The following is an 11059-nucleotide window of genomic DNA, read 5'->3' on the forward strand; positions in this document are numbered from 1 at the left end:
TTCTTGAGGACCTTGAATGGAGTCCATTATTAAGGAAGATGAATGAACATAAAAGGTCATGACCCTTATTTGAATTCCTTCTTGAAAGCCACCAGATGACGTCTAACATGTAATTCTGTTTAGCTGGCGTCTGTCATTAAGTGATAGAAATGTGGCTCCCAATTTTAGACATATAAGCACATTCCTGTGGTGCTGACCGTTTGTCCGATATGAGTCAGAGTGCCGCACGAAGAGGGTCAGAGAATCGACTGGTGAGTGAGAATCCCCAATGAAGCAGAAATAGTTTATCTGACAAGTCCAAAAGGAGCTGTTTTTCTGATTCAGTGAAAAATCTAAATCTGGTTGCGGTTCTTTCCCCTCTGCCTTCTTGTGCCGAGGTCCAGTGACACTCAACCGGCCGCTCCAAACCATAGGCTTTATAAACACGAACGTCCGACCCCCCACACACAGCCAGCAGCTCCTTCATGCTGCTTTCTGTGTGATAACAGAGGGCTCTGACATGTTTCTGACTCACAGTTGCCCCATCGGAGCTTCGCTCGCCTCTTACCCGTGACTGACACCTCATCCTGAAAACAAGGAACATCTTGACATCTTGCCTTTCTGCCTTCTGTTTTGCTGGTGTTGCATTCTTTACGCAACATTGGGGATCTCTGGGGGTTTGGCCTTCCAGCATTGTTTGTTTCCCCTTCTACCTTTTCCAGAGTCCACAGAGACCTGGGGGGCTATCCAAAGCTCCACGTACAGGCCAGTGTGTATGGCTTTTATTAATAAGCATAGAGCTTATTGTGCTTGTGGAGAGATGATTAATGTAGGAAGCAAGAAGCTGGCGAGTGTGAATAAACACCTGACTACACAACAGACGAGCTGCTGCATATTTGACCCTTTTTTTCTGCTCTCTGCTGTTTGCAGTAATCTTTCTGAAAATATCCACTGATGTGGATTTAAGTTTGCTTATCATCTGTTGGTGTGTGTGTATTTTAGCACGTCAGCTTTGCTTCTTGTCTTGTTCTAATTTTTTATCAGATCATGATTTATACGCTCAAAACTCACATTTTATATTATGGTAGAGGTAAGGAGGTTTATGATAACATTGTGGGTAACGGCTAACTTTGAAACTGATAACAAATCATGTAAAAGTGTATCAAGGTTCTCAAAACCTTGGTTCTTGTGTGTTGACGTAAGATCGAAAACACATTTACAAGTTCAGGTAATCAAAAATCATAAATCTTGTTCTAAACGTTGTATAAATGCAGTTTGTTTAAAGTTGTTATCGGACTGCTTTTAATTAAAAACTATTGTTTAAAAATAAAGTAAGGCTATGAACTGTGTTTCTGACAAGTTGGTAATTTCTTTGAGTATATGGCTATCAACAGTGTTACTGAACATTTTGAGTCATATGCAAATTCATTTCTGTTGTCAGCAAACGTCGTATTAAAAATGTAGACTTTAGATAATTTACCATTTTTTTAAACTAGCTATACTGTAACTTTTTTAAAGTTTTTTTTCAACATGCTATACTAGTAAGTTTTAAACAGTTTTTGGCAAACAATTTTAACTTTAATTTTAGAAAATGCTATACTATCACTTCTTTAACAATTTTTTCAACATGCTGTACAATGACTTCTTTGACATACTAGGCTACGACCTCTTCAACAGTTGTTTTCAACATGCTTTTATCAAAAAACTACACTATTTCAACATTTTTTTCAACATACTATACTATTCTTTTTACATGCTATACTGACTTATTTTGACATGCTATACTATGACTTTTTTCACATGCTATGACTTTTTTCACATGCTATTCTGACCTTTTTTCACGTGCTATACTATGACTTTTTTACACATGCTATACTATGACTTTTTTCACATGCTATGACTTTTTTCACATGCTATGACCTTTTTCACATGCTATACTATGACCTTTTTACACATGCTATACTATGACTTTTTTTTCACATGCTATACTATGACTTTTTTTTACATGCTATACTATGACTTTTTTTTACACGCTATACTTCCCCTTTTTTTCACATGCTATACTATGACTTTTTACACATGCTATACTATGACTTTTTTCACATGCTATACTACGCCTTTTTACACATGCTATACTATGACTTTTTTCACATGCTATGACCTTTTTCACATGCTATACTATGACCTTTTTACACATGCTATACTATGACTTTTTTCACATGCTATACTACGCCTTTTTACACATGCTATACTACGACTTTTTACACATGCTATACTATGACCTTTTTCACATGCTATACTATGACTTTTTACACATGCTATACTATGACTTTTTTCACATGCTATACTATGACCTTTTTCACATGCTATACTACGCCTTTTTACACATGCTATACTATGACCTTTTTCACATGCTATACTACGCCTTTTTACACATGCTATACTACGACTTTTTTCACATGCTATACTACGACTTTTTTTACATGCTATACTTCCCCTTTTTTTCACATGCTATACTATGACCTTTTTTCACATGCTATACTACGCCTTTTTACACATGCTATACTATGACTTTTTACACATGCTATACTATGACCTTTTTCACATGCTATACTACACCTTTTTACACATGCTATACTACGACTTTTTTCACATGCTATACTATGACTTTTTTCACATGCTATACTACGCCTTTTTACACATGCTATACTACGACTTTTTTCACATGCTATACTATGACTTTTTACACATGCTATTCTATGACCTTTTTCACATGCTATACTATGACTTTTTACACATGCTATTCTATGACCTTTTTCACATGCTATACTATGACTTTTTTCACATGCTATACTACGCCTTTTTACACATGCTATACTATGACTTTTTACACATGCTATTCTATGACCTTTTTCACATGCTATACTACGCTTCTTTACACATACTATACTATGACTTTTTTCACATGCTATACTCCGCTTCTTTACACATGCTATACTACGCCTTTTTACACATGCTATACTATGACTTTTTACACATGCTATACTATGACTTTTTTCACATGCTATACTACGCCTTTTTACACATGCTATACTATGACTTTTTTAAAAATGCCATACTATAACTTCTTTTTACATACTATTCTGTGACCTTTTTCACATGCTATACTACGCTTCTTTACACATGCTATACTATGACTTTTTTCACATGCTATACTACGCCTTTTTACACATGCTATACTATGACTTTTTTAAAAATGCCATACTATAACTTCTTTTTACATACTATTCTATGACCTTTTTCACATGCTATACTACGCCTTTTTACACATGCTATACTATGACTTTTTTAAAAATGCCATACTATAACTTCTTTTTACATACTATTCTGTGACCTTTTTCACATGCTATACTACGCTTCTTTACACATGCTATACTATGACTTTTTTAAAAATGCCATACTATGACTTTTTTAAAAATGCCATACTATAACTTCTTTTTACATACTATTCTGTGACCTTTTTCACATGCTATACTACGCTTCTTTACACATGCTATACTATGACTTTTTTAAAAATGCCATACTATGACTTTTTTAAAAATGCCATACTATAACTTCTTTTTACATACTATTCTGTGACCTTTTTCACATGCTATACTACGCTTCTTTACACATGCTATACTATGATAGTTTGGCAAATGCTCAGTGACCTTGCTTGATTCACCAATATGACATGGTGGCCCACATTTTGTGTTTTCTAAAAGACGAACTGCAGACCGCTTAAAATCAACTCAGGGCCAATTGTGATCCCTGGGCTGGACTTTGGATATGTCTGTGCTATACAAAGTACAGTACTTGAGTATATGTATGTAGTAACATTTCACCACTGTTCAAGATCCTATAAATCTGTAAGCTCACTGTACTTTTTATTAAGTGCTTAAGGCACAATAAACCAGTTAAAGCTGCATGAATGCTGCCTCAATTAAAAGACATGTTGTGTGTTAATTTTAAAATCTCTTATACATTAGATGCTGTGGCTCCTTCTATATTGAGTAGTATAAATTAATAAAGTTTATGTTGGTTTGTGTTAATCAGTGGCAGCATACAACACAACAGTCACTTGCAGAAAAAAAGAGCCCACACATCTGAAGAAAGTACCTTTAGAAGTGTATAGCTTGGGCTGAAATTCCATGGACTGACTTGTCTTTCATGTCTCTCTGTGTTCTTATGTATGTATGCTTAGTCACTCGCTCGGTGACTCACCAACCCTCTAGGGCGTTGACTTCTTTCTACCCCCAGTGTCGATGGTATGACCATCCACAGATGGTCAGCAATGCTCAATTAAGTAACGGGTTGTGCACCATAAACGCTGCATAGCAGCACCTCTCCGGGCTACAATGATGAAAAATATACACAAGTTAAAACGAATGAAAAAACACAACAACCAGTGACTACAATTAGTTGTATCAACAGTCTTTTATTTGGCCATACATTTCATTCATTCATTCAATAATTAATATACATTATATATACATGAGCAAACAAAGACATCCATGTCCATGTTCAGCCATCTTGCAGTAAAGGTTGGCAGTGCATTCTTGGCCTTTTTAACAGTGTCATTGGGTTTCTTCCTTTTATCCTCTCACACGCACATGGTGTCAGTTGGGTCAGAGCCGTACCATCGCGTGGTCCTGCTGCAAAAGCTCAATCCAGTTCAGCCTTGTTTCAACAGTCTGTTCTGCTCATCTGCGCCAGTACTGAAGAGAGATGAGAATACATGAAACAAATTAGAGAACTTAGGGCCTTGTCCACACGTATTTGGATATTATTTAAAAAACAAAATTTTCAACAACACAACAAAAAATTGGCCCCTCGTCCACTCTCAAACATAGTTTTAGGTCATTATCTAACATACTGTATATACTATAAGTTTAATGAACGTTTTTACAACATACTATACTTTGTTTTTACGCTATTTTGAATGTTGTTCTTATGCAGTTGTGAACGACATGCTATACTATGACTTTTTTGTCCAATTTTGAACGACATGCTATACTATGACTTTTTTTGTCCAATTTTGAATGACATGCTATACTATGATTTTTTTAGGCAATTTTCAACAACATACTATAGTATGACTTTTTTATTCAATTTTCAACGACATGCTATACTATGACCTTTTCATGCAATTTTGAACGACATGCTACACTATGACTTTTTTGTCCAATTTTTAACGACATGCTATAGTATGACTTTTTGATGCAATTTTGAACGACATGCTATACTATGACTTTTTTGTCCAATTTTTAACGACATGCTATAGTATGACTTTTTGATGCAATTTTGAACGACATGCTATACTATGACTTTTTTGTCCAATTTTTAACGACATGCTATAGTATGACTTTTTTATTCAATTTTCAACGACATGCTATGCTATGACTTTTTCATGCAATTTTGAACGGCATGCTATACTATGACTTTTTTATGCAATTTTCAGCGACATACTATAGTATGACTTTTTTGTCCAATTGTGAACGACATACTATACTATGACTTTTTTATGCAATTTTGAACGACATGCTATACTATGACTTTTTTTATGCAATTTTGAACGACATGCTATACTATGACTTTTTTATGCAATTTTGAACGACATGCTATAGTATGACTTTTTTTATGCAATTTTCAACGACATGCTATACTATGACTTTTTTATGCAATTTTCAACGACATGCTATAGTATGACTTTTTTATGCAATTTTGAACGACATGCTATAGTATGACTTTTTTTAATGCAATTTTCAACGACATGCTACACTATGACTTTTTTATGCAATTTTGAACAACATGCTATACTATGGCTTTTTTTATGCAATTTTCAACGACATGCTATACTATGACTTTTTTATGCAATTTTGAACGACATGCTATAGTATGACTTTTTTATGCAATTTTGAACGACATGCTATAGTATGACTTTTTTTAATGCAATTTTCAACGACATGCTACACTATGACTTTTTTATACAATTTTGACCGACACGCTACACTATGACTTTTTTATGCAATTTTGACCGACATGCTACACTATGACTTTTTTATACAATTTTGACCGACACGCTACACTATGACTTTTTTATACAATTTTGACCAACACGCTACACTATGACTTTTTTTATGCAATTTTCAGCGACATACTATAGTATGACTTTTTTGTCCAATTGTGAATGACATACTATACTATGACTTTTTTATGCAATTTTGAACGACATGCTATACTATGACTTTTTTATGCAATTTTGAACGACATGCTATACTATGGCTTTTTTTTATGCAATTTTCAACGACATGCTATACTATGACTTTTTTATGCAATTTTGAACGACATACTATACTATGACTTTTTTATGCAATTTTGAACGACATGCTATAGTATGACTTTTTTATGCAATTTTGAACGACATGCTATAGTATGACTTTTTTTAATGCAATTTTCAACGACATGCTACACTATGACTTCAACATGCTATACTAGTAAGTTTTAAACAGTTTTTGGCAAACAATTTTAACTTTAATTTTAGAAAATGCTATACTATCACTTCTTTAACAATTTTTTCAACATGCTGTACAATGACTTCTTTGACATACTAGGCTACGACCTCTTCAACAGTTGTTTTCAACATGCTTTTATCAAAAAACTACACTATTTCAACATTTTTTTCAACATACTATACTATTCTTTTTACATGCTATACTGACTTATTTTGACATGCTATACTATGACTTTTTTCACATGCTATGACTTTTTTCACATGCTATTCTATGACCTTTTTTCACGTGCTATACTATGACTTTTTTACACATGCTATAGTATGACTTTTTTTAATGCAATTTTCAACGACATGCTACACTATGACTTTTTTATGCAATTTTGAACAACATGCTATACTATGGCTTTTTTTATGCAATTTTCAACGACATGCTATACTATGACTTTTTTATGCAATTTTGAACGACATGCTATAGTATGACTTTTTTATGCAATTTTGAACGACATGCTATAGTATGACTTTTTTTAATGCAATTTTCAACGACATGCTACACTATGACGTTTTTATACAATTTTGACCGACACGCTACACTATGACTTTTTTATGCAATTTTGACCGACATGCTACACTATGACTTTTTTATACAATTTTGACCGACACGCTACACTATGACTTTTTTATACAATTTTGACCAACACGCTACACTATGACTTTTTTTATGCAATTTTCAGCGACATACTATAGTATGACTTTTTTGTCCAATTGTGAATGACATACTATACTATGACTTTTTTGTCCAATTGTGAATGACATGCTATACTATGACTTTTTTATGCAATTTTGAACGACATGCTATACTATGACTTTTTTATGCAATTTTGAACGACATGCTATACTATGGCTTTTTTTTATGCAATTTTCAACGACATGCTATACTATGACTTTTTTATGCAATTTTGAACGACATGCTATAGTATGACTTTTTTATGCAATTTTGAACGACATGCTATAGTATGACTTTTTTTAATGCAATTTTCAACGACATGCTACACTATGACTTTTTTATACAATTTTGACCGACACGCTACACTATGACTTTTTTATGCAATTTTGACCGACATGCTACACTATGACTTTTTTATACAATTTTGACCGACACGCTACACTATGACTTTTTTATGCAATTTTGAACGACTTGCTATACTATGACTTTTTTGTCCAATTTTTAACGACATGCTATAGTATGACATTTTTATGCAATTTTCAACGACATGCTATATAGTATGACTTTTTTATGCAATTTTCAACGACATGCTACACTATGACTTTTTGGTCCAATTTTGAACAACATGCTATACTATGACTTTTTGATGCAGTTTTGAATGACATGCTATACTATGACTTTTTCATGCAATTTTGAACGACATGCTACACTATGACTTTTTTGTCCAATTTTTAACGACATGCTATAGTATGACTTTTTTTATACAATTTTGAACAACATACTATAGTATGACTTTTTTATGCAATTTTGAATGACATGCTACACTATGAATTTTCTATGCAATTTTGACCGACATGCTATACTATGACTTTTTTGTCCAATTTTTAACGACATGCTATAGTATGACTTTTTTATGCAATTTTGAACGACATACTATAGTATGACTTTTTTATGCAATTTTCAATGACATGCTACACTATGACTTTTTTTATACAATTTTGAACGACATGCTATAGTATGACTTTTTTTATGCAATTTTCAACGACATGCTATATAGTATGACTTTTTTATGCAATTTTGAATGACATGCTACACTATGACTTTTCTATGCAATTTTGACCGACATGCTATACTATGACTTTTTTGTCCAATTTTTAACGACATGCTATAGTAGACTTTTTTATGCAATTTTGAACGACATGCTACACTATGACTTTTTTATACAATTTTGACCGACACGCTACACTATGACTTTTTTATACAATTTTGACCGACACGCTATACTATGACTTTTTTGTCCAATTTTGAACGACATGCTATAGTATGACTTTTTATGCGATTTTCAACGATGTGCTACACTATGACTTTTTTGTCCAATTTTGAACGACATACTATACTATGACTTTTTCATGCAATTTTGAACGACATGCTATACTATGACTTTTTTGTCCACTTTTTAACGACATGCTATAGTATGACTTTTTTATGCAATTTTCAGCGACATACTATAGTATGACTTTTTTATTCAATTTTCAACGACATGCTATGCTATGACTTTTTCATGCAATTTTGAACGGCATACTATACTATGACTTTTTTATGCAATTTTCAACAACATACTATAGTATGACTTTTTTGTCCAATTGTGAACGACATACTATAGTATGACTTTTTTGTCCAATTTTGAATGACATACTATACTATGACTTTTTGATGCAGTTTGGAATGACATGCTACACTATGACTTTTTTGTCCAATTTTGAACAAAAACACAAAACACAAAAACACAAAACACATGTGGACTGGTTGGGCAAACTCCCATGCCCCCTCCAGCACCCTGGTGAGGGTAAAGAGCTGGTCCACGGTTCCGCGTCCGGGACGAAAACCACATTGCTCCTCCTCAATCTGAGGTTCAACTATCGACCGGACCCTCTTCTCCAGCACCCTGGAGTAGACCTTACCGGGTAGGCTGAGGAGTGTGATCCCCCTGTAGTTGGAACACACCCTCTGGTCCCCTTTCTTGAAAATGGGGACCACCACCCCGGTCTGCCACTCCAGAGGCACTGCCCACGATGTCCACGCAATGTTGCAGAGGCGTGTCAGCCAGGACAGCCCTACAACATCCAGAGCCTTGAGATATCCAGGACGAATCTCATCCACCCCCAGGGCTCCGCCGCCTCGGAGTTGTTTCACTACCTCAGCAACTTCTGCCCCAGAAATTGGACGACCCGCCCCTGAGACCCCCGTCTCTGTTTCCTCACTGGAATACGTGTTGGTGGGATTGAGGAGCTCCTCAAAGTATTCCTTCCACCGCCCAACAATGTCCCCAGTTGACGTCAGCAGCTCCCCGCCCCCACTGTAAACAGTGTGAGCAAGTTGCCGCCTTCTCCCCCTGAGGCGCCGGACGGTTTGCCAGAACCTCTTTGGAGCCGATCGATAGTCTTCCTCCATGGCCTCACCGAACTCCTCCCACGCCCGAGTTTTTGCCTCCACGACTGCCGCCGCTGCGCTCCGCTTGGCCCGCCGGTACCCGTCAGCTGCTTCCAGAGACCCACAGACCAACCATGCCCTGTAGGCCTCCTTCTTCAGCCTGACGGCTCCCCTCACCTCTGGTGTCCACCAGCGGGTTCAGGGATTACCGCCACGACTGGCCCCAGCGGCCTTGCGGCCACAGCTCACAACCGCCGCCTCGACAATGGTAGAGCGGAACAAGGCCCATTCGGACTCAATGTCCCCCTCTGCCCTCGGGACGCGGTCGAAGCTCTCCCGGAGGTGGGAGTTGAAGATCATCTGGACAGGTTCTTCCACCAGGCGTTCCCAGCAGACCCTCACTGTTCGTTTGGGCCTGCCAGGTCTGCGCAGCGTCTTCCCCCACCATCTGATCCAACTCACCACCAGGTGGTGATCAGTTGACAACTCTGCTCCTCTCTTCACCCGAGTGTCCAGAACATATGGCTGCAGATCAAATGATACGACTACAAAGTCGATCATTGACCTGCGACCTAGGCTGTCCTGGTGCCACGTGCACCGATGGACATCCTTATGTTTGAACATGGTGTTAGTTATGGCCAAACTGTGACCCGCGCAGAAGTCCAATAACTGAACACCACTCGGGTTCAGATCGGGCAGGCCGTTCCTCCCAATCACGCCCCTCCAGGTCCCGCTGTCATTGCCCACGTGAGCGTTGAAGTCCCCCAGCAGAACAATGGAGTCCCCAGTCGGGGCACTGTCCAGCACCCATCCCAGGGACTCCAAAAAGGGTGGGTACTCTGAACTGTTGTTCGGTGCATAAGCACAGACAACAGTCAGGACCCGTTCCCCGACCCGAAGGCGCAGGGAAGCAACCCTTTCGTCTACCGGGGTAAACCCCAACGTACAGGCAGAGTCTGGGGGCGATCAGAAAGCCCACCCCGGCCCTCCGCCTCTCACCCGGAGCAACTCCAGCGAAGGAGAGAGTCCAACCCCTCTCAAGAACTAGGGTTCCAGAGCCGGAACTATTTGTCAAGGTGAGGCCGACTATATCTAGCCGGTAGTGCTCAACCTCTTCCACAAGCTCCGGCTCCTTCCCCGCCAGAGAGGTGACATTCCATGTCCCAAGAGCCAACTTCTGTAACCGAGGTTCGGACCGCCAAGGCCCCCGCCTTGGTCTGCTGCCCAATCCACATTGCACCGAACCCTATACTATGACTTTTTGTCCAATTTTGAACAACATACTGTATTATGACTTTTTTTTTGGAATTTTGAACGACATGCTATACTATGACTTTTTGTCCAATTTTCAACAACATACTGTATTATGACTT

The sequence above is a fragment of the Epinephelus lanceolatus genome, chromosome 22, assembly GCF_041903045.1.
Source record: "Epinephelus lanceolatus isolate andai-2023 chromosome 22, ASM4190304v1, whole genome shotgun sequence".
NCBI lineage: Eukaryota > Metazoa > Chordata > Actinopteri > Perciformes > Serranidae > Epinephelus > Epinephelus lanceolatus.